The sequence below is a fragment of the Pristis pectinata genome, chromosome 5 (assembly GCF_009764475.1).
Source record: "Pristis pectinata isolate sPriPec2 chromosome 5, sPriPec2.1.pri, whole genome shotgun sequence".
Taxonomy (NCBI): Eukaryota; Metazoa; Chordata; class Chondrichthyes; order Rhinopristiformes; family Pristidae; genus Pristis; species Pristis pectinata.
The window spans coordinates 43,096,692-43,113,249 of record NC_067409.1 but is presented as its reverse complement, the minus strand read 5'-3'; the positions used below and the strand labels follow the sequence as shown (position 1 = coordinate 43,113,249).

General features: G+C 38.0%; 1 protein-coding gene across 1 annotated transcript in view; it reads right to left on the bottom strand.

The window, feature by feature from the left end:
• Window positions 1-16,558, bottom strand: part of tbc1d5 (TBC1 domain family, member 5) — a 377,143-nt gene that overhangs the window by 106,901 nt on the left and 253,684 nt on the right. The gene's annotated exons all lie outside the window — the stretch shown is intronic.

Below are 16,558 nucleotides of genomic sequence, written 5' to 3'. Positions count from 1 at the left end.
TAAACAAAGTGTCCGAATCTATTAATTGACAAAAACGCGATGGTAATGAATGAAGTCATTTAAAAGATTGACAAAGTTATTGATGCAAATCAATTTCAAAAGTATCATGGACTAGAGATTCAAAATAATTTGTGTGTTTGACATTCAAAAGGTTTATAACATCATAACTCAGCAATAAACTACCATTTGTTCTCATTATTTCATTCATTTGTAGTATGTTTTATTTTTTGTTCAAATATTTTGCAATCACTTTCTGTTAATTAGTCCACAACCTATCCAGAAATTACACAAAGAAACTCCAGTGGTGAAGAGCTTTGGAAACCATTTTACATCCAATCATGCTATGCTTACCACGTCTCACAAATCAAATCACTCACATCACAAATTATTTTCTAAAAGTAATCCATCTAACTTGCTCCTAAGTAGACCAGTGCCAATTGTTTCCACCAACTTCACAAAGAGTCCATTCCAAAAATTGACTATTCAATGAAATGAAAATCAAAGAACTGCCAGAAATCTGAAATAACAACAGAAAATTCTGAACACATTCTGCAGGTCAGACAGCATCTGTGAAAAGAGAACCAGGAGTTAATGTTTGAAATTGAAAATACTTCATCAGGCCTGAGCAAGGGGGGGAAAAAAACTAATTAGTTTGAAGTTGCAGAGAAAACGGGTTGGAGAGAAAGGGAATTTAGAGGTTAAAGGGAATATCTAGGAAAGGGTGAGGTCAGAGTTGCTGTGGGGATAAATTGTAGAGGTCCTGCAGTCTATGGGTTAATAGTGTGACAATGTAAACAAAGAAGTGTGAAATGTTGTGAAATACAGGGTTTGGGACATGCCCAGCAGGTTAGACTATGCTAATGAATAGAGAAAAAATGAGCTAATTATCACAGAATGATGGTTTACAGCTTGAGACTGTCCAGTCCTGATACAGGCACAGAAAGTGAAGTACCAAGTTGGGGAATGCAATACTGGGTCTGGAAGGCTGCAATGTGCCACCTGGAAGAATAGATGGTGTTATAATAGTGCAGGAGATCCCAGAGGAGGGGTGGGGGTGTAAAACTAGTGGACATAGGTTTAAGGTGAGAGGGAGGAGGTTTAGAGATCACAGGGGAAAGTGGTTGACATCTTTAAGGTGCTGCCAGAGGAGGTGGTGGAGGCAGATACAATCACAACATTTAAGAGGCATCTGGACAGGCACTTGATTAGCCAAGGCACAGAAAGTTACGAACTAATGCAGGCAAACAGGATTAGTACAGGTAGGTACAACAGTCGGCATTGATGTAGTAAGCTATAGGGCCCGTTTCTATGCTGTATGCCTCTATGAACACTAGATCAGAATGTGAATCAGATGGAGAATTAAGGTGGCACTCACCAAAATGTTGCTTGCAAAATTAATTTTTAATATTGATTAAAATGACAAGTGCAGATAAGTGGTTTATTTTTCTTTATCTTTATATTTTAAATTAATTTCTAACAGTTATTTCTAAGTAAATTTATTAACTTTGAAAAAGTTAAAAATTAGTTCAATCACCTTGAACTATTTTTAAATGTTTTTGATTATCAAAAGGCTATCAGGGAATTCAAGATCTGCCACATTGCCTTGTGGTTTGGCCATGCTGAAGGTCTTTGAGTTTGGTTTGTTTGTGGTGCTTGGGGGAGGGGGGTGTGGTGGTGGGTGGAGGTATGAACATGGGCAGCAGACCAGATTTCAATGTATTTCCCTGGTGAGCAGACAACAAAATGCCTTGTTTAAACAAAACTAAGAGCAGAACATTTCATCTCAAACAACAGTTTTGAATTTCTGTCTTTAACTGTGCTTAGGTTCTTCACCCAAAGAACATGTTTCATTTTGGTAAAACAACAGTGAATGCAATCCTTTCTGTTATTTTGACAGTAAATTATGAGTCACTTTTTGTCACTGGTTTTATTAAGTAAACAGAGGGTTAGATCATTCAGATATTTAACTATTACTTTGTCAGGGAACTGTACATTCCGGAATCCCATATTGGAAATAAGATATGCAGGACTGAAGAGCTCAGTGTTTAAAGATTGTTTTTTTTCATTTCTAAAAATCACATCATCTTTCTGAGCATAGGTATTATTTTTAATTACAAGATGTCATAGTTGTTAACTTGTCCTACTGAGTTTCTTAGTTTTTGTTCATGCTATGAAATTTGACAGGAATTTGAGATTGAAACTAATTAGCGTGAAGGTCAGGAAATGTATGCTAGATATATCAGTTTTATACTTTGCTTACAAACCTGTCCTGCTATTGCTCATCATAAAAAAAATCTGAGAGTACTACTGGCAATACATCAGGGCCAATGATTTACCAGTGATGGAAGGTAAAACAGACCATTATCTGATGTACCGTGTTAAAAATAAGCGTATACATTTCCTGTCTATTCATCACACTTGATATTTTCCATATGCTCACAATCTTTATAACTATTAAATAGAAACAAATTTGAACAGTAAATAGGAATTCCACCAATCAGGAAACAGCATTCAAGAATGAAAACCAGCAATAGGTTGTCAGCAGCTACCATTTAAACAAATTGAACCAAAAATATATACTGTAGGAATCTTCTTGCCCATTGTTATGGACTGTCACTAGCTACTAAGTGCAACATTGGTTAAAAATAGGATACCATAAGGAATTTGCTTTTAGAATTTATAAATCTTGAATAGTAATCATTGTTAGATGATGTTACAATGCCCACAATTTCCAGCATGCCATCCTCAACATGAATAACATTCTTAGGAAACACAGGCAGCTTGTTAAACCCTCTTAAGTTGGTTCATGAAACCATCTGTTTACTTAATAAAACCAGTGACAAAAAAGTGACTCTTAATTTACTGTCAATCTAGGTATTACAACTCAAAGCCTTGATCTACAGGAGAAATTAAAAGGTTCTGCTCCAAATAACTTTAAAGCAAACTAAAACACGAACTTTGGAGATAGACTATTTTAAAGAATTTATTTTTTTAATTTAAGGTTGACTAGTTAAGGACAGGAAAAGAGTTGGTGACAAATGGGGTTAAGCTTCTCTTTCATTGGGCAATGATGTATCAGGTAATCTGCTGTTGTGGAACATGTCAAATTTTCATACTGTTGACCAAATTGGATGGAATACCACCAAGGGATAACCCTGAAAATTGCCAGCAATCAATCTGAGAGATAGCGATGATGTTATTGAGTTAAAAGCATCTTGGGGTGAATCTGATCATGGGCAGTGGTACAAGATTGTTGATACTGAATCAGCACCCTATTTTGTAACATATTCTCTCACATTGATATAACTATGCCATCATTCAAGATGAATTCCACCTTCAACAAAGTAGAAAGAGAGCAATTTAAATTGCAAGCATGCATGTGCACGTGTGAAAGTGATACCAACCAATCAAAAGTGAAAGTGTTGGTAGAATAGCAAGTGCCTTAGAAAATTGATGAAAGTAGATGCTTTGGTAGAAACGGGAGGCATAAACTAAGGAAATTGTTGAACAAAGGTGACACATCTAGTTTTAATCAGCACCATGTTTTAAAATAACTGTTTTTACCCTCACATTTTTATTCATTACTGAATGAGATTTCTAGTTTGTTACTATAACAATTGTCCTAGCAACAGACAAATTTAGAATTTACTTAAATTGCTCTGGGAATATGTTCAACTGTATGAGTGGTTATTGAAGCCATCATTTAAAACCTTCCTTTGCCCTCAAGGCAGATTGAGTAGAAATACTAGTATATATTATTTGAAATTAAAAGTTTCCTTCAAGAACATTATGTTATTAAAACAATTGCAAGTAATGCCATGGGAGATACTCTAGCCATATGTTATAGATAATATAACATAGCATAATCTGAAGCAGGTGCAAGATGGGAAAATGTTCTTTAATGCTGTGTATTTTTCAGCTGCAGCTGAAACTAATAATAATCTCCAACTTTTTTAAATCATGTAAATCTATTTTAATGGGTTTTAAATGTTTCTCTCAAATACATTTAAAAACAAATGTAAAAGCTTTGATTGTGGTGCGCCATCAAAGGCCAGAAGTGGAGATTCAGCTGAATGCCATCAGAGGCCTCACTATATCCTTCTGAATTCTGAATCCTCCAGAATTAGGAGGACAAGGATGACTGGATCCACAAAACCATACCAGGACCAAACAGAGGTAGAGTCCAGGTGGCAGACTGAAGCAAGCATGACTCAATCCATTAATAAACTAGTAGAAACTGTATGGAAATGGCAAGTGAGCACCGATGTAGGTAAGTGCCAAGTTATATATTTTGGTAGGAATATAATCCTGAGGATACAAATCCAGAGACATCTAAAGATGTTAATAAGAAAAGCAAACAAATCACTGAATTATTTATGGAGGGTTAGAAATGTAAAGCAATAAATTGTACTGAACTTGTAAACTTGCATTGAACCTTGGTTAGACCACACATGCAGGACTGTAAATCGATCTGCTTTCTGTATCATATGAATAGGTCTCAAGAAGGTGCAAAAGAAATGTATTAAAATGATACCAGATTGGGAGGTTATATCCATCATGGAACACTAAATAGATTTGTTTCTAAAATGGACTGTGGGGTTGACTTGCAGGGGGTACCTAGGACGTTCTTAAGGTTATGGAAGGTTTTGATACTGTAAACATATAAATGGTAATCTAGAAGCTGGATTGGAAAAGAATTTTTTGGCTTAGATTGCATAGAGAAAAAAGGATTTTACTGCAAACTTTGAAGGGCTTCTCCTGATTTCAATAAAGTCCTCCCTATTAAAAAATTGGGCTCAGAGTAATTCAACCTGATGCCATTTTCCCTCTGTATTTCATGCATGGATTGTCATGTGCTACCCTTTTGTATTCAGGCAGCACTGATAGAGAATACACCATAGCGCAAAATCCTGTGGCGTTTGTCGTAGCGACTGGTGTGCAGCAGCTCTATTAAAGGACTCTCTTCACTGCAGGGGAACCCAATCACTCACCTCTGTGGCATTTCTCCCTCCTCACCCTGAGCTCCTCTTTCCCAATTTACTCCCAATCCCCTCCATCCTTCTTATGCTCCCACCCTCCCATCCCCCAACATTTTCTTTTATCTCCATGGCAGCCTATGTGGGATGCCACTCCCCAACATGTAAATGACATTGCAACTTAGAGCTCTGTAAGCACCTGCCATCATTGAGCGCAAACGTTGGCTTAACTACTTTGAAAGAAGAGAAAACTTCTCATTAACTTTTTAAGAGTGCCACAGTTTTACGATCTGGCATTTGGACAATGGCCACCACCCATTTAATGCAAAGTAAAGGTTAATTCAGTTTCGCGAATTCAGTTATTGCACTAAAAGAGTAAATTGAGGCCATGAGTTAAAACAATCACTGATGAATCCAATAAAATATATCCAGATATTGATCAGAATAAGGAACAAATGAAAAGGTGAGCTGAGTTGCTTAGCTTAATGAGAAAGAAAGGATTAAAAAGATTCATTGAAGGAGTTAGATTAAATTTGGTGACTGTAGAGTCCAATGGAACGTGGATCAACCTCTTCACTCTCTCCCACCCTTAACAAACGTGCACACTGTTCCCTGCAGAGCCTTGCATGAGCAAAACAAATAATAATATGTGCTACATCCCATTGTTTAATTATGTTCTACATTGCTCAGTCTTCATCTTCTTTCACCCACTGGCACACTTTTCTCAGTATAACATCTGATACTTCAAGCTTTTCTTCTGTGATCTATCCTGGTGTTTCAAATATCTGTGTGGTTTTCACATTTTGTTTTTCTGATACAGTAAATTCTTAGCTTGTCATACATTAAAGATCAAGGCAGATAAGAAGTGGGAATGGGAAATACAAATAAATCAAGGCTTAAGGGAGAGTGTGAATAAAACAAAATAAATGGAGTGCAGGAATGGTTGGGATTTATAACTTTAGATGGGATTGCAGTTTAGGCCTAAGCCAACTCTGGGTGACAGGCCTGTTTTGTGGTATGAATATGATCACTCAATTTCTAACTGCACAATCAAATTGAGCTTCAATACTTCTCAGTAGCAAAGGAAACTGGCTTATGCCAAAATATTAATTGCATTAAATGACAGGGTTTTTTTTAAACACTAATTTGCTTTAAAGAAAATTATGAAGCATTATTTAGAACTCGGTACTTATTTTTCAAATTTGCTTTTTTATTGTGTATACAATGTGAAGTTAAATATTTAAAACTTATTGTTGAGTACCAGTAAGAATTTTGTCAGTTCACATAACAGTATTAATGAAAATTCTGAAATGGTAAGCAGTGTGTTCCGTTAGATCACTTAGCTACATTACTGCCCTTGCTGGCAACAAAGGCTCCAAAGATAGGAAGGTAATTCACTAATTAACGATAGCTTTTGTTGGGAACTACAACATTTAACTGTGCAGAAGAAAGTGCAAATGTTGTTCTTTCAAGTCCCTGCTAAGAAAGTATGCTGTGAAGGCTGGCTATGCCTAGGTTCTTTCTAATTATTCCAATTATCATGGCACACTATGAAAACTTGATTAATAACACTGAAGATATTGTTGTGGCAATTAGCCATATGGTTATGGGACTTTATTCTGTCACGATTTGGCCATTAGCATCTACTTATGTTTGTCAGATGTACTGCATCCGTGACAAGTTGAAGTTCCGCTCACCTTGTAGAATCCCATGTGTGCCGAGCTAGAGAACACTTTATTCCTAGGAGCTCCTCGCCTGAGTAAATTTTTCATGTAGCATCCGGTCTTACCGGGGACAAATGTCAAATGAGGTCTATGAGGCCCCATCACACCAAGTGTTATTCACAAGGTAGCTTAATAAATTGCCTGTCAGAATCAAACCATGCTCAAAGAAACAATTTGACCAGCACAATCATTGTCATTAACTTATATTTTTTCAGCATTTCACCATTTACACAGTATTCTCACGGGCTACACTTGTTCTAATACTCCAGATGGCACTAAATAAAAAGGTAGACAACATTGTAGAGAGCAGGATTTTTTTAAACCTAAAATGTGCAGCATAAATATTATACTGTGCTTGTTACGCAACTCTACAAGTAATTTCAATATTAAAGCAACAAACACGTTGCCTTTTTAACGCACACTACAGTCCCCTTCCAAACCAGCTCCCCACCAATGTTATCCCTCCGAACAATTTGAAGAAAATTCTCAGTTACTTTGAGGAACAAAAACTCATTTTATTGACTGCATCCGTCCTGATGCAGGGTCTCGAGCCAAAACTTTGACCATCCCTCTGCCTCCACAGATACTGCCTGACCCACTGAGTTCGTCTAGTAGTTTGCTTTTTGCTCCAGATTACAGCATCTGCACTCTCTTTTGTCTTCATTTCATAGACTTCATGCACCATGACTTTGTCTATGCTCAACATCTGGGAAAAGTTGCAATAACTCAAGGAAACCGGACCACCTGGAGAAAACCCACGCAGACACACGGGGAGAACATACAAACTCCTTACAGACAGCAGCCGGAATCAAACCCGGGTGGCTGGGACTGTAAAGCATTACACTAACCGCTACACTACCATGCCTGATTCATTTCCGTTCTTTTGAGGAACAATGGGATTATTATATGCAGCTTTTCATTAATTGGGGTTATTCATTTTCACTGAGAAAACTGTAGGGCATTACAGTTTTTCATGGGAGAGCTAGAATGAACATAGGGTAAAGTATATGTATTTTCAAATACAGTTAATTCTAAAATTTGGAGGTAAGTTTTTGAAAAAAGGAGACTAAAGTGATTTTTGGTTTAAACAAATGCACCAAATTATTGCAAAGAAATATGTAAATAGAGTAACAAGTTCATGACAAAATATTAAGAGGAATAGATAGAGTGGACAGCCAGCACCTCCTTCCCAGGGCACCACTGCTCAATACAAGAGGGCATGGCTTTAAGGTAATGGGTGGGAAGTTCAAGGGATATATCAGAGGGAGGTTTTCACCTAGAGCGTGGTTGGTGCATGGAATGCGCTGCCTGGGGTGGTGGTGGAGGAGGCTGATACATTGGTCAAGTTCAAGAGATTGTTGGATGAGCATATGGAGGAATTTAAAATAGGGGGATATGTGGGAGGAAAAGGGTTAGATAGTCTTAGGTGTGGTTTAAAGGTTGGCACAACATGGTGGGCTGAAGGGCCTGTATTGTGCTGTATTGTTCTATGGTTCTATGGTAACTCATAAATACACTTGAAACTATACTAGAAGTCATCTCTAACAGCTAGGAAAACATATGGTTTATCATAAAGAAATATATTAAAGTTCACATTCATAACTCACTGGATGAATAGACAAAGTACTATGGAGAAGCTATGATGAAATTTCTTGCATTTGAGGGTTAGTTCACAAAAGAGTTGGCAGTGATTCAGGCTAGATATGAAAAAATATTTGATCACCAACTGCTTGGAAGTGCTCTCATCTGAATATTACAAGTCAGAATTGGTCTTGTCCATTATTCTCTATTCTGACACCCATCCCATTAAGTAACACACTATCCATAATTGTAAGAAAATCCATGTCTGAAGCTGTACCATAACATGAATACTTTCACATGAAGGAATAAGTAATCTGGAAATATTTTAAGGTGCCTACATTTGCTAATTATCTGGAAAGTAATTTTGGACCAAGCTTAAATTATTGCTCAAATTTTATTCATTCTGATTTTTACTAGGCCTGAAAAATCTTACTTTCCCCTTCCCATATTTGCTGAAGGCATTTAGGCAGAGTTGTATAAAGTGTTGATTGAGCTCCAGTGTTGCTTGTATGTGAACCATTAAAGTGAGAGATATGTATTTTTCATTTGTTCACATTTTGCAGACGTTGGTGGCAGGGCAGGCATTTATTGTCCATCCCTAACTGTCACCTGAGTGGTTTGTAAAGTCAGAGGGTGGTTTAGCAGTTAAAAAGGGATTGTTTAGTGACTTAAAAAAAATATACCAGTTAATCTCAGTTTTACAGGCACTATTGTTCCAAATAAAAATTGCTTTTAATTTTGAAGAGTACAATGAGAAAGGCTTTGCCTTAATAACCTCCAATGATGTAATATAACGTTTTCTTCATGGTTAGATCCCTCTGGGGGGTTGCGCTATCCCTGACAGCACTTCCAGACTTATAACATTTCTTCGATTTGGATTGTTGTGCATTCCCAATTTCTGCACCACAACATTGACAATTGTGTGGTCCATTGTCAAAAAGATTTGGATCACACAACAAAACTTATACCTTACTATTTCTTTAGGGTTGAGAAATGGCAAAGGGAGAGGACCCACATAACTGGGCTCTTGTAACTTTTCAATTGCACTGCCACAGATGCTTGGGTTTGCTTGCTCTCCCTTTCACTCCCTCCCCTTGGCTCTGTCTCCCTCTCTCACCCGTCTTCCCTGTTCTGTCTCCATCTCTCACCCCCCTTTCTCTATGCTCTGTTTCCTTCTCTCACCTATCTGCTCCTGCTGTCTTCCACCCTCACCCCACTCCCTCTGGCTCTGTATCCCTCTCTCTCCACATCCCTTGCCACTCCCCATCTACCCCTGCCTGCCTTTGCTTCATCGATGTTCCTGCCGCCCCACCCCCCACCCCCCTGGAGTTGCAATAGGAGTCATGGAGCTTACCTGCAGCCCTAGGCTTGGGTGACACAGTTAAATGAAAGGCGTTCCTACCAGAGGGAACAAGAAGCTTCAAAGGGGCGTGCAAGGACAGTAGGCCAGTCCACAGCTAGTATGGTCTGCTTTTTAAACTCCAATATTGCATGATTAATGTGATTAAAAAATTAACATGATAATGCAGTACCACTTGTGTTAAAAGGTTGATTAATTGACAGTCCTAGTTAAGAATCAAACATGTTGGTAAATCTGGAATTAGAACATAGAACATAGAAAACCTACAGCACAATTCAGGCCCTTTGGCCCACAAAGCTGTGCCGAACACGTCCCTACCTTAGAATTTACTAGGCTTACCCATAGCCCTCTACCTTTCTCAGCTCCATGTACCCATCCAAAAGTCTCTTAAAAGACCCTATCGTATCCGCCTCCACCACCGTTGCCAGCAGCCCGTTCCACGCATCCACCACTCTCTGAGTAAAAAACTTAACTCTGACATCTCCCCTATACCTACTCCCCAGCACCGTAAACCTATGTCCTCTTGTGGCCACCATTTCAGCCCTGGGAAAAAACCTCTGACTATCTACCCGATCATCCTCCCTCATCCTCCCTCATCCCCCCTCATCCTCCGTCGCTCCAAGGAGAAAAGGCCGAGTTCACTCAACCTGCTTTCATAAGGCATGCTCCACAATCCAGGCAGCATCTTTGTAAATCATCTCTCTACCCTTTCTATGGTTTCCACATCCTTCCTGTAGTGAAGTGACCAGAACTGAGCACAGTACTCCAAGTGGGGTCTGACCAGGGTCCTATATAGCTGCAACAATACCTCCCAGCTCCTAAATTTTATTCCACGATTGATGAAGGACAATACACCATATGCCTTCTTAACCACAGAGTCAACCTGTGCAGCTGCTTTGAGCGTCCTATGGACTCAGACCCCAAGATCCCTCTGATCCTCCACACTGCCAAGAGTCCTACCATTAACACTATACTCTGCCATCATATTTGACCTACCAAAATGAACCACTTCACACATATCTGGGTTGAATTCCATCTGCCACCTCTCAGCCCAGCTTTGCATCCTATCTATGTCCCGCTGTAACCTCTGACAACCCTCCATACTATCCACAACACCTCCAACCTTTGTGTCATCCACAAACTTACTAACCCATCCCTCCACTTCTTCATCTAAGTCGTTTATAAAAATCACAAAGAGTAAGGGTCCCAGAACAGATCCCTGAGGTACACCACTGGTCACCGACCTCCATGCAGAATACGACCCTTCAACAACCACTCTTTGCCTTCTGTGGGCCAGCCAGTTCTGGATCCACAATGCAATGTCCCCTTGGATCCCATGCCTCCTTACTTTCTCAATAAGCCTTACATGGGGTACCTTATCAAATGCCTTGCTGAAATCCATATACACTACATCTACTGCTCTCCCTTCATCGATGTGTTTAGTCACATCCTCAAAAAATTCAATCAGGCTCGTAAGGTAGGACCTACCCTTGACAAAGCTATGCTGACTATTCCTAATCATAAGATACCTCTCCAAATGTTCATAAATCCTGCCTCTCAGGATCTTCTCCATCAGCTTACCAACTCACTGGTCCATAATTTCCTGGGCTATCTCTACTCCCTTATCTCTTGAATAAGGGAACAACATCCGCAACACTCCAATCCTCTGGAACCTCTGCCGTCTCCATTGATAATGCAAAGGTCATCATCAGAGGCTCCGCAATCTCCTCCCTCGCCTCCCACAGCAGCCTGGGGTACATCTCATCCAGTCCCAGCGACTTATCCAACTTGATGCTTTCCAAAAGTTCCAGCACATCCTCTTTCTTAATATCTACATGCTCAAGCTTTTCAGCCTGCTGCAAGTCCTCACTACAATCACCCAGATCTTTTTCCATAGTGAATAGTGATGTAAAGTATTCATTAAGTACCTCCGCTATTTCTTGCGGATCCATACACACTTTCCCACTGTTGCACTTGATAGGCCCTATTCTTTTGCACCTTATCCTCTTGCTCTTCACATACTTGTAGAATGCCTTGGGGTTTTCCTTAATCCTGCCCGCCAAGGCCTTCTCATGTCCCCTTCTGGCTCTCCTAATTTCCTTCTTAAGCTCCTTCCTGTTACCCTTATACTCTTCCAGATCTCTAACATTACCTAGCTCTCTGAACCTTTTGTAAGCCTTTCTTTTCCTTTTGACTAGATTTATTATAGCCTTTGTACCCCACGGTTCCTGTATCCTATCATAACTTCCCTGTCTCATTGGAACGTGCCTATGCAGACCAGCCTGGGGAAGGATGGTTTTTTGTCCATTGGTGAATTAGATGGGTTTCTGCAACAATCCAGTAGTTTCATGGCTGCCAATACTATTACTATCTTTTTAATTCTAGTTTAAACTTCTCTGCTGTGGGGGATTTAAATAAATGTCTCCAGATCAATAGTCCAGGCCTCTGGATTCTGTCCAGTAATCTAACTACAATCCCCTCGCTCCATCAACCCACCAGGAATTGTAAAGCCAGGATAGGGGAGGTGCATCCAAGGAACAGTTGTTTCCAGGGTTCAGGAAAATTAGCCCAAAGTATCAGCAGGTCACAAGACCACACCATGCATACCAAAACTGATTCCAATCCTGCCCTTGTGTGTAGACATGGCTGGGCAATTGTAGCTGAAGAGAACAATGTGACATCAAGAACTGCAGAGAGGTCAAGAAGGTGTAGATTCAGAATCAGAATTTTTATCACTAACATACGATGTGAAATTTGTTGTTTTGTGGCTAACTGTATACTTATAGTTAGTTCAAAAAAAATCCCCCTCTATTAACTTGGAAAGTAACAAAGGCACAAAAGAAAAGTGGTTGGGGAAAATGAAGCAGCAAGGAAATTAGAGAAAAACACAAGAGGATTAAAAGTGAAACAAGCAAAGACAAGAGGCCACAGTTATTTACTAGTACAGGAATCTGCATTTATAACTTGTGGTTTCAACAGAGCAGCACAATGGCCGGGGAAAAGGAAGCTAAGCAGAAAGAGAGTTAACATTGAGAGGGAGAAAGATAGACGTTCTCTTGCTTAACTGAAAGCAAAGGAAACCACAAGGTCATTCATCAACTTTAATTAAGGATGTTTATGTTACATCCTTAATTAAAAAAGATATTCTCAAAGCAATACGCAAAAGCATAATCAAAAATATTGATGCTTGACCGGAGGAGGAGATATTAGGAGTACAGATTTAAGTGCTGGACTTCCAAAGTCAAAAAGGAAGAGAGTGAAGCAGAGGGGCGGGAAGGTTTTGGGAGGGAATTCCATGGCATGGCCCTTCATCAGAATGTCATGGTCAACAACTGTGTGGTAAGGTTTGGGAACAGGTTGGGAAGGGCTGGTTGATTAACAGGGAAATTCAAATGTCTCCCCCCAGCAGGAGGAGGAGGGCCTTGATTTAAATGATAAAATCACCAATATTTAAATTAATACTTGCTTATCTCCCCAAAATCCTGGCACAGTAGTAATATCAATGTTGTCAGGTTTATAAACTCCCTCAACCCCCATAACCTTGATCTTTTATTTGCTCATTGTGGAGAAGTTTAATATTTCCCTCAGTGCAACATAGGTGTAGAAATTGTGTTGAGGGGGGGAAGAAAAACACAGTATTAGAGTCCTTTGTGGATGTACGGGTGAAGGTGGAAGGGGGAAGAGAGCAGGATGGAAATTGCTTATGTCCTGGTTAAACAAACATGAGATATGATAACAGGCCCAAGCTTTCATGAAGGATGCCACAGAAGATCTACTTCCTTCCATATTTAAAATTACTCCTTATTTTGCCAAGCAAAATGGCAAATTGTTGCCATAAATCATACATAAAGCCTCTACATAAATTTGAAATAAACACTTATTTTTATTAGGCTCACATTAACAAGATAAACATTCTCAGTTTCTGTAAGTGATAAGAAATGTCTACACTTAAACATGGTACATATTTCCCTTCACTTTATCAAAAACATTTTAAACAGCTGCCATTAAGCTTGACACAAATACCCAGATGGACAACTGCAATAACTATTTTCCCTCTCATGAAGGAAATACTTGCAAATTCAGTCTTTGTGAGTGAGAAAAACGCTTAATTTGTTCCAAAATTTAGATCATCCTGTGTGTAACATTTGTGACTTTACATTCTGTAGTTCTGAAATAAGGCTAAACATCTCATAGAAGCTACATTGCCCTTGAACTATCTGTTGTACTCAGAAACAAGCAAAACCATTTCACTGAATTTCTTTTCCTATTTCAGCTTCTGTTATTGTTGCTTCCTCAAAAGTACTTCCATACTTAGTTTGCAACAGGTACAAAATGTCTTTTTCATTTGAATTTTTTTGTATTTATGCCTAATATTTCGAACACAATTAATCATTTTATGATTTCCATAACATTTCAAAAGTCTTGCAGTTATTTTTTAATGCCATTAAACAGATTTATTTGTTCATAATAATCATCATCATAGCAATCTTTTGAACCTGAGAGTTATAAAGCTTGCATTCTATTAAACATTAAACAGATTTATTTGTTCATAATAATCATCATCATAGCAATCTTTTGAACCTGAGAGTTATAAAGCTTGCATCCCCCACTTTCTTATCAAGAGTACTAATGACCACTATTCAGCTCTCTTCCAGTCTGCACTGTGAAAGTAACTGCAACAAACCCATGACTAATCAACAATCCAGTTATAAAGTGAATGTGGATGAAGAAGAACATCTGTTCCTTTTCATTTATGAAAAAAGACAATTTAACAATGAAACTCAAATGGGTACAGAAGGTAGTAAAGTGGTATAAGTAAATCTAAATTAAACCCAGCATCAAGACAAGTGCTACAAACATGATTCCAGCAAATTAAAAACTGATGTCAGGAAGTTCTTCATACAAATTGTGGCATGTATTTATAAGTTTCCTACTAGAAGAATTCACCTGAGAATCATTAAGTAGGAGATAGATGCTATGAGATGGAGTCCATACGTCTTTTTTTGATTTTTTTCTCATTTCTTTGTTCAGTACCTCACCTAATAACTGATAAAGATCACCTAATTGAGTCTAAGTGAAATACCATTCTGAAACTTTTGAGGCTATTAAAAGCTTAAGTATCAAGCTTTCTAATAATCTAATAATTAGCATAGTTGTAAAGCATGAGTACTTGAAATCAAATTTACTAACAAATAGGCTTTCTACTATAAGTTAAGCATTTGGATAGCACACTTATGAGTTTAAAATACACTATTTTAAAATGCACATATTTTCAGTACAGCATCAGTTTCACATGTTTGAGTTGCAGGTCAGACTTGTTCCTTGAATACTCTTTGTTTCATTTGCATTTGTTTTACTAAACCCTGCAAACAGTCTATTTATCATTTGTCTTTGCAGACTCGCCGTTATATCTGAAGCTGCAACAACCACAGAACAATCGCATTATATCACACCTTTATTACACCTGCTTCTAAATCCGAATCTTCTGGTAGCCTGCCAATGCAGCATTATTAATCAGGAAAATTCCATCAAACACACAGCACACAACAATTTCGGCTGCCTAATGAAGTCCCATAAATCACAGCTGCAACCCATCATTTTTTTTCTAAAAAGCAAGGTCTCCTTTCTGACAAAATGGATATTTTGCCTTCACACCAATTCTACAAATAACTTGAACACTAATATCCCTGCATCCCTTTTCCAAAGTAAAATGAGCAATTATGGATATTGCTGTCTGACTTCTGCCTTCCAATTCCAAAGCTGCAACATAAAAAAGTGCCTTTTCTTTGAAACAATTGCCATTAATCAAAGCAGTGAGAGCTACTTCTAGTCAGGCCAAACCCACCACCATGCTTGGTAATACATCAAAGTCTCTTTTGTCAAATATGCTAAACAAACCTAAACAGACTGTCTTCACTAACCTGATATGATTCTCACAAGATGTTACAAATAAAAGAAGTGCTTTGTAAGTGGAATGTACTCCTTTATAATTAATAAAGAATAAATGGAAGTCTCAATAAAAGTGTAATGCCTCATTTTTTTTTATTGACAGAACTATTTTTAGGTTCGTAAGTTCTTCATTTGTGGTTATTTAAGTTCATATCAGTCTTGAAAGGTGAAGTTTTTAAACTTTCAAATAGATTGTAATATGTAACTGGAATGTAAAAATACTAGCTTAATTTAAGTTGTTGTGCAGCTTTGGTTTTTGCAGAACATTTTTAGTTGGATGAAAGAAACATTACAAGCTTCATATTTTGTTTACCTTTGCCAAGTTTTAAACAGAAAATATCTGCAAATTTGGGCAGCTTTGCTGCTGAGATTCTATATAGAACCTAAAATACATATACATACAGTGTTTTGAAATGTAGTTTATACTGGCCAATAATAAAAAGAGATTATTGGAGCTTTGACAAAATGAGAGGAACAGCTAAAGAAAATTCACAAAAAATGAAATCCTTATGGCATCGAATCAGGATATTTGTGTAGACTCTCCAACATCTGCTGCTTAATACCAGCTGCTGTAGCTGATTAGAATTACCACAAATTTGTTGTTATAAAAAATGCCTGGGCAACATCACTGTATTAATGGTTTATTGAGTAAATGATGAAAACCTTGAGCCAGCTGATGCATTTTACTGCAGATAAGGTTTTCTGTGAATAATCAGAGCAATTCTCACAACTGAAGACACAAGAGAAATAAAAAAAATAATAATTACTTTGCTTGAACTCAGTAGCACTGGCCACTCCAAGTTATTGCTATCAATCTACTGTACAGTATCTAATAGCTTAATACTTAACACATCACCAGAGGGAAAAGTTGACTTTATTTAAAATATTTATCTTATAATTTGATTATTCAGAAAAAAAGAATTAAAGAAGTGTTAGATTTTCACCTTCATCACCAAGCAGCATGTTTT